The sequence below is a fragment of the Physeter macrocephalus genome, chromosome 2, assembly GCF_002837175.3.
Source record: "Physeter macrocephalus isolate SW-GA chromosome 2, ASM283717v5, whole genome shotgun sequence".
NCBI lineage: Eukaryota > Metazoa > Chordata > Mammalia > Artiodactyla > Physeteridae > Physeter > Physeter macrocephalus.
The window spans coordinates 96,143,860-96,153,989 of NC_041215.1; the positions used below are offsets into that span (position 1 = coordinate 96,143,860).

General features: G+C 40.4%; 1 protein-coding gene across 6 annotated transcripts in view; it reads left to right on the forward strand.

Moving 5' to 3' along the window:
- NABP1 (nucleic acid binding protein 1) overlaps positions 1-10,130 on the forward strand; it is a 137,882-nt gene that overhangs the window by 65,385 nt on the left and 62,367 nt on the right. For all 6 annotated transcript variants that reach the window (XR_008618899.1, XR_008618898.1, XR_003677214.1 and 3 more), the window contains exon 7: positions 5,739-5,886. The gene's annotated coding sequence lies outside the window, so the exon portion shown is untranslated. The remainder of the gene's footprint in view (positions 1-5,738; positions 5,887-10,130) is intronic.

Consider the following 10,130-nt stretch of genomic DNA (forward strand, 5'->3'; position numbering starts at 1 on the left):
GAAACTGGAATATTTAGATCCCCTCCTCCCAACACACACAAATATTAGAAGAACATGGGTGAATTCCCCCATTATTTGGGAATGGATAAAACTTATTCTAACAGTGACTCAAAGTCCAGAAACAAAGGAAAGATTGCGCGGTTAAAAAAGCATAAAGACAAATGATAAATTGGGAAAAATATTTGTAATTTATATCACTGACAAAGGGCTAATAGTCCTAATATATACAAAGCTTGTAAAAGTAGAGAAGACCAATCGCTCTGTAGCGATTGATAGCGAAAAAATGGACAAGCAATATAGGCAGTTCACAGATAAAATCCAAATGGCTCCTAAGCATATGAAAAGAATGCTCCACCTCACTAATATTGAGAGATGCAGATTAAATTGCCACTGAGAAACCATCACTCACTTTTAGATTGACAAAGATATTAAAGTTTGAAAACATACTCTATTGTATGGGCACTGACACTATGAGAAACAGGCACTTTCATTCATAGTGGGAGGGAATGCTAATGGTCTAATCCTTAGGGCTAGGAGGTTGGGGGATTTGGAAATTTTACATTTGAATTTGCCCTGTGACCCAACAACCTTGTCTCTGGAGATCTGTCCCTGTGACAGATTGCAAATGACTGCTAGAATACCTCTGCCTGTGTGCATATCTTTGGGTAGTCACCCTCTTCCCCATGACAATGAGCTAGTCTGAGTACCCAGGACAGTAGCAAAGTTAATGCAAGCAGAAGATTGAAAAGTACTTGTGCACTGGGTTTTGTTTTCTCTTGACGTGCTTGGAACCCTGAGAGTGCAACAAGAACGTATAAGTGAGTGCTAGCTAGCCTACCAGAGGGTGAGAGGCCACTCGTGGCTTCTTGGCCGGCAGCTGACCAACCTCCCAACATGTGAGTGAGTCTACCTTGGACTCTCCAGTTCCAACTGAGTTGACAGCTGACTTCAGTCACTTGAGTGAAAACAGCAGAAGGAAGGACAGGGCTGAGCTCTGCCCAAATTGCTGACCTACAGAATGTTGAGCTATTAAATGATGTTGCTCTATGCCACTAAGTTTTGAGGTAATGTGCTATAGATAGCAAAAGCTAACTGATACAATACTGAAGATACTCTGATACAAAAATGAAAAGACATGTTCGCTGAAGCATTGCCTATAATAGCAAAAGACTGGAGACAACTCAGGTGTCCACCAGTTCAGGGATGGTTGAATATCGTGCATTCACTCAGGGAATACTAAGCAACAGCAGTAGAAGTCTCTCTACATTTACGAAGTGATTTTCAGGATATACTGTTAAGTGGAAAAAAGCAAAGTACAAAATAGTACATATAGTGTGCTACCTTTTTTAAAGAAAGGAGAATGTGAATATTTTTGCTTTTATCTTTAAAAATGGTAGAATTGACAAATTAATGAAAAATGATTTCTTAAAGGAAAGGGAAGAGGACACGAATGGAAGCTAGACTGCACTAAATATTCTTTGTTTTGTAGCTGTAACTTTAGAATCATGGAAATGTTTTGCATGTAGCTGCATACAAACACACACATACATAAAATCATGAGAAGACCCCAGCTGAGCATATGTGAGACTCACTGGGAGGTTGGCTGAGATGCCAGCAGAACTCACCGGGAAGCCACCCATTTGGGTGCTGCCAAACTCTCTGGGAGGTGAGTGCCCCTATGCGGCTCCTGAGCTGCCTCTGCCTGCGACTACAAGAACAGGCAGGGGAGAGCACAGTGAGGCCTGGAAGAGACATCCCTTCCGCCTCCAGGGTCCCTCTGATGTCCTCTAACGACAAAGCTTAACATCTTGCCAGCTGGCAAAAGAGAAATGTTTCTAGGGTCCAGCTCCAGAATCACACATTGGAACAAAGAAGGGTGGGTTTGGAGCTGCGGAATGTTAAACTGATAACTGGCACACATACTGAGGTATTTATAGATGAAATAATAGGATGTCTGCAATTTGCTTCAAAATAATTCTGTGGGTGGGGTATAGATGAAACAAGATTATTCACATGTTGATAATTGTTGAAATTAGGACTGGTTTATAAAGGTTTATTATACTCTTCTCTCTACTTTTTATATATGTTTTTCTCATATGTATATGACTATATATGTCATTTGTTTTCTCATATGTATATCATGTGTATCTCATATATGAGATAAATATATCAATGCATATGCATGTATATATGTATGTATAAACGTTTCCTACTCATTTTCTTTATAAAACGAGTTTAAAAATGTGAATGCAAACACATTATCTGTTCCTAGGAAGCCTACACTTTATATTGTAATCTAGTAATCTCGGACTGCTAGAATTTGGGAGAAGCCAGCTATCAACCACATGCAATCTGAGTATGCCCTGACTGGGAAGACAGAACTGTCACTCTGGCTGACAATGGGAGAGAAAGGGATTTCCCTCCTATTGGCAAGTTTGGGGTGGGGTTAGGAGGCCAATACAGGTAGCAACATGTTCTTAACGTTGAAAGGGGCCAAAACAGTTGCCTTAAATGAGTTAATGTGTGTCAGCACTTAAAGCAGTGCTTAGGGTGTTCTAAGTGCTATGTTAAGTGTTTGTTGTTGCCGTTATTTCATGTTAATGATTTTTCCATCGTCAACTAACCTGAAATATGCCCTTTGCTGACAAGGCCCCCTCCTTCCCTCCTGCGGTGGTATCTTCAAGACTCCATATAACCCAGAAATTCAGACTTTGAACTGTCGAAGGAGAGAGCTGACTAGTACCCAAGAGTGTCTTGGTTTGCTCTTTTTCTTGCCTTTCTAGGGGAGAGGCAGCCAGCAGTACTGGTTACCGCAGCAGATGCAGCAACAATAGAGACTACCAGCAGTGCTGGGGGCAGAAAGGTGGCCATGGCAAAAGTGCAGGTCACAGTGAGGACAGCAGAGCCTGCAGCACACAGCAGGGCCCTGGACCAGGGCAGGGTACTGGTGGGGCCCCGGAGGAACTCAGTGCCCAAAGGGGCATTGTAGGCACCATGTAGGTAACTTCCAGGGCACAAGGAAGTAGATGAGACCTCTGGTCACATGGCAAGGGTGGGGTGGGGTTGTAGATGCCAAGGGGTTTAACAGTTAGTGGGACGAAGTTGATTAAACCTTGACTGGAGATTTTGGAGGAGGGTGTTTCATATACTGCCCCCTCAGTGGTGGTGGTATGTGCATGTGTGTGTGTAAAGCCCGCATGCATCTGTGCATGTGTATATGGACATCTTTTTGCATGCAGCAGTGGCAATAGGAGATTCAGTCCCCCAGTAAAAAGGAGTCAAACTTCATATTTAGAGTAAATACACAAATAAGTGAGCATTGCTGGGTAATCAACCTGATACACATTTTTTTCTCTACAGTGGAGTTGCATTTCATACACATACACATTTAATTTATGGGAATTCAACTAAAAGTGCTTGGCTTAGCAAACCAACAGCCTACACAACAATAAAAAACAAGATAAAAGTGAGAGAAGGACAAAAATATTTATTTATTTATTTATTTATTTTTGCGGTACGCGGGCCTCTCACTGCTGTGGCCTCTCCCGTTGCAGAGCACAGGCTCTGGATGTGCAGGCTCAGCGGCCATGGCTCACGGGCCTAACTGCTCCACGGCATGTGGGATCTTCCCGGACCAGGGAACGAACCCGTGTCACCTGCATTGGCAGGCAGACTCTCAACCACTGCGCCACCAGGGAAGCCCAAAAATATTTATTTTAATCGTACATCCACCATGACACCAACAACTGGTGCTCCCCTGTGTGTCTAGCTCTTGTGTGATTCTCATAGAGGAGCATCTTGCTGCTCTGTGGGATTCTAGCCCTTAAAGACATGGTTGTGTTTTTTGGTTTTTTTTTTTTAATAGAACATGCACTCTAAATGCAAACCAGCTACCTTATTCAGAACTCAATGAAGAATACCAGCTTCTCACTCTCTCTTCTTACAAAATTAAAAAATGTTGAAAATTATATTTTTCACTTATATTAAGTGGAATCATTTGAAAGTGATATATATTACTGAGTAGGACTGTATACACAAAATTATGCATTCCAAATTAAGGGAATAACAAATTTAGCTGCTACGTGATTTTATTTTACATGCTGACTTTAGACCTATCCCTGCATAAAACATGGCTCCTCTGTATGATTTCTGTTACATATAATGAATCGAAACAAATGTCTCATTTGTAGGTGTTGAATTAGTGTGGCACAGAGGGTGTGTCAAAATTCAATGTTTATCATTTTATTTCATACAAAACAACAATAGATCCTTAAGAGCAGTGTGGGTTGAGCATTGAAAAGTGAAGATGAAGTTTAAATGTAGCATCTAGGGAAGGAAGGGCCAAGGGATGTCGGAAAACAACCCTTTTCATATCTCAAAGGGACTGAACAGTAACGGGTAGAAATGTGGTAGAGTTGCCACAAGGATGTGAACTTGGCTATGTAAATTGCAAAACCCAAGTCTGGTTTACCTGGTCTTATGTGACAATGTGAATATTATAAACTGATTATCATATTTGAGGCATCTGTGCCCACCCCCAGCCCTACATTTTAGCCATGCTGTGTAATGGTGTGAAGAACCCATTGATCCAAAGCAATCTTGTGGCCGCCCCTCTGTAGGACTGAAAGTGCCTTTGATTCTGCCTGTTACCGTCCCTGTTCTTTTTCTGGAATTATCAATTCTTCTGGGGGTTCAACCTGCCTGGATTTCTTGTTCTCTGGAGGCAGAAGAGCCTCCTGGGAGGTGAACTCAAGCTGGGACTCAGGAGCATTGGCTCTGGGCAAGCTGGTGAGACGGCCTGATACTTGTGTTTTGAGGGGGAGAGGAAGGTGGTGGGAAAGGGTAAGAAACTTCCTGGGAGGAAAGGATCTGAGCACATGGAATGTGACCCAGAACAAAGTCTTAGTCATCAGAGCTAAGGGAGGAAGCTCTGAATACAATGCATCAGCCCTCCAGTGTAGGTTAAACTCAATATGAACTCTTTTGGTTTTAAGTTTTTCTAGGACTTCAAATTATCTCCTTACATATAGTGTGGAATTATATGGCTTTATAAAGAGTAGTTTCAAATGTATGAATGTGAAATAAGTTTATTATGCTGTAAAACTTTAACTTGTCTTATCTGTGGATAATTTAAGCCTCTTGTTAGGGGGCAGAAGTATGAGGTTTTGGCTTTCCTGTTGTGTATTCTTTAGACTTTGGAATGTTAATAATGTAACTAATTTTTCAAAATAAGAAAATACTTTGGAAGATTTCCCAACACATTTCAAGAATGGTTTGGGAAGAAAGTTTGTTTTCTCAGTTTGTTTTATGTGATTTCCACACAAAGTTCCTAAAGCAAAATCAGTATGCAATAAATCCTGGAGCTGGTGCTGTCAGTTTCTCACTAATAAGTACATTAGATCGAATCCCCTATCCTACTCATGTACTCTCCGTACATTCTGTTTCCAGGTACACTTTGAGAAAACCAAACGCAAAAATGTCTTGCTGTGTGATCATTTCTATCTTGTACTATCCTCTTACCTCTTGCACTTTATTTTTTTTTCCTGCTTCCAGTAGAAGTTCTACAAAGCTGCATGGTATCTTTTTTTTTTTTTTTTTTAACTTTACAGGATAGAAAGTCAATTTACAAGAATGATTGGCTGCTTTTCCTGATTATAGAGGAGGGAGAGCAAAAGACGTCAGCAAGCAAGGCTCTATCCTCTATTGTTTAATTCTTACCTCCATTTTCCCTCTTTCAGATTGGTGTCAGGGTTCACCGCAGTTCCAGAGGAGGTTGACCTGACCATCAGCAGGGCTACTTAGAGGCCTGGTCCTTCTTCACAGCAAGTGGGCTTGGGCCCAACTCTGAATCCAGCCATGCAAACACTGCCTGTGAAGACCTAGCAGGTCAGTCCACTGGCTTCTCTTTTCCTTTCTTCCACAATCACATACAGAGCCTTGCTTCAAGCTTCTAGGAATTAATAAGGGAAGAGACAAACATTAGCCTACCAAGATTCTAATTAACTTTGATGTGGATTTATGTGTAAAGTTGGATGAGTCACTGATTTTTAATAAATGGGAGAGAAAAATCTTAAAGATTAATGTAATAGCTGAGAACACAGGAGGGAGAACTTTGATGCTTGCTTAATTCCTTTCCCCAACCCACGTCATTTGGAGAAAAAAATATCAAAGACCTTTACAAAAGGGGGAAAGGAAAGGGGATTATGCAAATTAAAAGTTCACAGGACTAAATCATTACTCTTGTGCAAATGAGCTTCTCCTTCATGTGCTTTTCAGGAGTGTTTTAGGGCTATATTTGCTGAGGATACATTCCGGAGGATAATGAGAAATGGAGGCATGGTAAAAAAGAGACTGATTATAAATTAACTGATCTTTCTGTGTGTTACCGAGTTCTATGTATTGAGTTTTCCCCCTCCTCCCACCTGGTCCAGGCAGCTGTCAGAAACCTAGACCGGTATGGCTACCTTTCCAGCTGTCCTTAGAGTGGTCTAAGCTCTTCATTGGCTTCAGGGCCATTGCTGTCCTACCCCCTCTTTTGCCCTGATTTGGGGACTAGGGCAGAGCGAAGGTTTCTGACTGCTAACAGAAGCTTCTCACTCTTGGGTGAAATGGTTAAAACCAGCAGGTCTGTAGGCTCCTAGGCCACTCACTTTCCAATTTGATGGAATGTTCCAGTGTTAAGTGTCATCAAGGTTAAATAATTTAGCCTAAAGCTCTCTTTGGCCTGATAATAGACAGCTGCAATGTATAAAGATATATTTTGAGTTGTTGTACTGATTAAGTATCCAACTTTTTCCTAAATGGTAAACTGACATGGTGAGAGATATGAAACAATGCACAAGGCCTTATTGTGTTTGATTAACTGTGGATGCTTCCGTAGCTTAGACAGCTGGTTTGAACAAAATTGTAATTTCACAGCCTTACCAAAAAAGTCATTAATCTTTTATCATTTTATAAAGTAAGAACTTAGTATATATTTACTGATAATGAGAGGAATATGTAGGTTGACATAATTTATTGAAACTTTATTTCACACTTGAGTTCTGTAGACAAATATTTATAAATAACCTCCTGGGATGTACATCTTTTCTCACCTGTCATAGTTTTGCTTAGAATAAATTCATGAGACTATATGCCACAGAGACTGCTGAGGGAAGTAACTAATAGTAGTGAAGACTTTGAAGGCTGACTTCTGGCTTTACCTCTTTTTAGCTGTGCAACCTTGTTTAAGTCCCTTAACAGCCCAATTTCTTTAGCTCAAAGATAGAGATAATACCACTCCATCCTAGAGTTCTGTATTAAATGAAATAACGTCTGCAATGTACACAGACCAGTGTTGGGCATGTAGGAAAACACTTAATAGCAGAGCTATCATTCCTAGAAACAGAATTGCTGTGTTAAGGGTATGTATATTAAAAATATTGATACAAATTGCTAAAGTTAATCTCAAAATTTGATTATAAAGTTGTGGGACTCATGAATGAATATATGATAGTAAGAGATAATAGGGATGCCCATTAATGTAAGAATCTGCCCCTAGTATTCACCTGTTTGTTTTGTATCTGTTCTCGCTTCTTCTGATAACAGCGTTTGATTTTCCTTGGGAGAACTACATTTCCTCCATTCTCAATCCATGTAGTGCAGTGGAGCTGACCCCATCCTGTGGCTTCAGCAGGGAGCAGGAGTATATGAGACAGTCCTGGGTAATCAAGGCAATGTATCCCCCTGCCACAGTGATTGGTTCAATAATGGGCATATGACTTGAGCTGGCCCAATAAGAATCCACCGTAGCATATTTATTGATAGTATTGGGAAAGTGAAACCTCATGGGATGTACATATTTTCTCACCTGTCATAGTTTTGCTTAGAATAAATTCATGAGACTATATGCTACAGAGACTTCTGAGGGAAGTAACTAATAGTAGTGAAGGCTACTATTAGTAGTAGTCTTCACTTTTTTGCTGGGGTTGCTAAGACTGAGCTGCTGGTCGTTCCTTCTATCTGGAAAGAATCTACTGGGGAATAAAGCATGAGGAAATGCAGAGCTGAGATATGTTCATGTTTGAATACTTGGGTATAGCTATGTCACGTTTTGAATTACATGAGTCAAAATATTCCCTTTGATGTGTCATGCTCAAATCACTTTGTGTCAGGTTCTTACTGAAAGGTGACTAAACCCAACAGATCATATTATGTCCCTCAAGGTCACATCCTGCGTAAGAAATAAGCAGAGTTTCTATTACATTAAATGTCAGAGACATTTATGTTCCAAGATATTTCTGAATGATGGTAGGTCACAAGTCAATATGAGTTATGCGATGCTTGTCTGAAGTTGTCATTGGATTAAGACCTACATTGGACAGGTTTAGGTTTCCTTCAAAAGCATGACTGCAGCTATGGATACTCGTTGATTACCTGGTAACTAGCCATGGTTCTATGAAAGTATGTATGTGTCTGTGAAGGTAAACACAGAGAATTTTTTTTAAAAAGTTGAATGATTTGTTAAAATGAAAATCTGCAAACTATCTATTGGTGTTAATTTCTAAGACTTCTTCCTGGTAGGTTTGCATTACAAAACATAAGTATTGTCTGTATTTAACTTTTTCATTTGTACATAGTGAATATACAAAGCTGAAATGCAGGGTCCTGTTGAGGGATCACAGAAAGCAACGCCAAACAGAACATAAAGACCAAGCTTGGGAGAACTTTGAGCCCTGGTCCAGAGCATTCGCACTTCATTCTTTGTGTCATGAGGGGTCCTTCAATATTTTGAGAAAGTTTCTAGAAGATTAATAGGACAATGGTATGCAGATGAGAGGAGAAGAGAGGAAACAGGAGGCAAGGAAAGGAATTACTGGACTCGCAGTAATTCAGGTTGAGATTTTTTTTTAAAAAGTGAGACAGTGGGAATGGAAAACAAACAATGGATGGGGGAGGCATTGAGAAGGAGGAGAAAATAAGACTTGGCCACCTCAAGAATAAGGGACAACAGAGAGAGAAGAGTCAAAGATGAGCTTTATCATTAATTTTTTTTAAAAGATAAGTTAGTTTGGGGAACTGATTTGGTTTGGTGGAGGCGCTGTGGGTAAGGTAATTAGTTTGGTTTTATATTTATTTGTACTCTTTTCGATTTGGATTTCGGTTCTCTTAGAAGTTGAACACAGTATGTAGAGTGGGAGGTAACCACGAGGTGGCCCTGGCAGTTGAAAACTGCTCTCCCAGAGCTATATGTAAAGAGAAGCATGAAAAGGAACTTTAAGAGCAATAATCTTTATCCATAGCCTGTGACTGTATTAACTCATCCAAAGAAAGAATTGCTCATTAGAAAGGGGGTTATTTGGTAATGAAATAAATTAAATGGTGAGCCATGAAGATAAAGTTTGGCAGTGTCCAAAAAGCATTGTTTGGAATGGTCTGAGGCCTTAGGCAGTCTGGTGTGATTGGCAGATATGTCCTAGCCTGTTAATGGATGGAGGTACCAGGCTATTTTAACCTTATGACACTTCATAATTTGTTCTAATTTTATGCTCACCAAATCAACCTTCTAAATATAATTTGGCTCCCCATATGGTTTCTATGCCAGGAGAAAAATTTTGAGTAGCAGGTCCTTTTTCATTGTCTGTCATTAAATTGATATTCTGGGTAAGAAGCACACATGTCAATCATGAGTTTCCACAGTGTTGAGTCATCATCCTCATGAACTGCACAAACCTGAGGCACAGGCAAAACTGGGTTTCCCCATCTGTAAGGCTGAGGGCCAGTCTCTGCCTGGCGGAGAGCTACCAGGTCAAAGCCTCACCATAGGTAGGTAGCTGACCTTCCCCCTGGTATGTTTTGACATTTCTATGATCTCTTCTCTTCAAGCATATATACTCTCTGACCCAGAAAACACCAGGCAATAGAGAATCAACAACAAGGCCTTAAATCTAGAAGATCTGCCACAGGCTGGAAGAATTAATAGCTGGGACATTTTTCCACTTGGGAAATTTTAAGGCACCACCCAAATCCTATTTACTTTGTTAAGTTTTACATGTGTGTGTGTATGGGGTGTGTGGTGTGTGTGTGTGTGTGTGTGTGTGTGTGTGTGTGTGTGTGTGAGAGAGAGAGAGAGAGAGAGAGAGAGAGAGAGA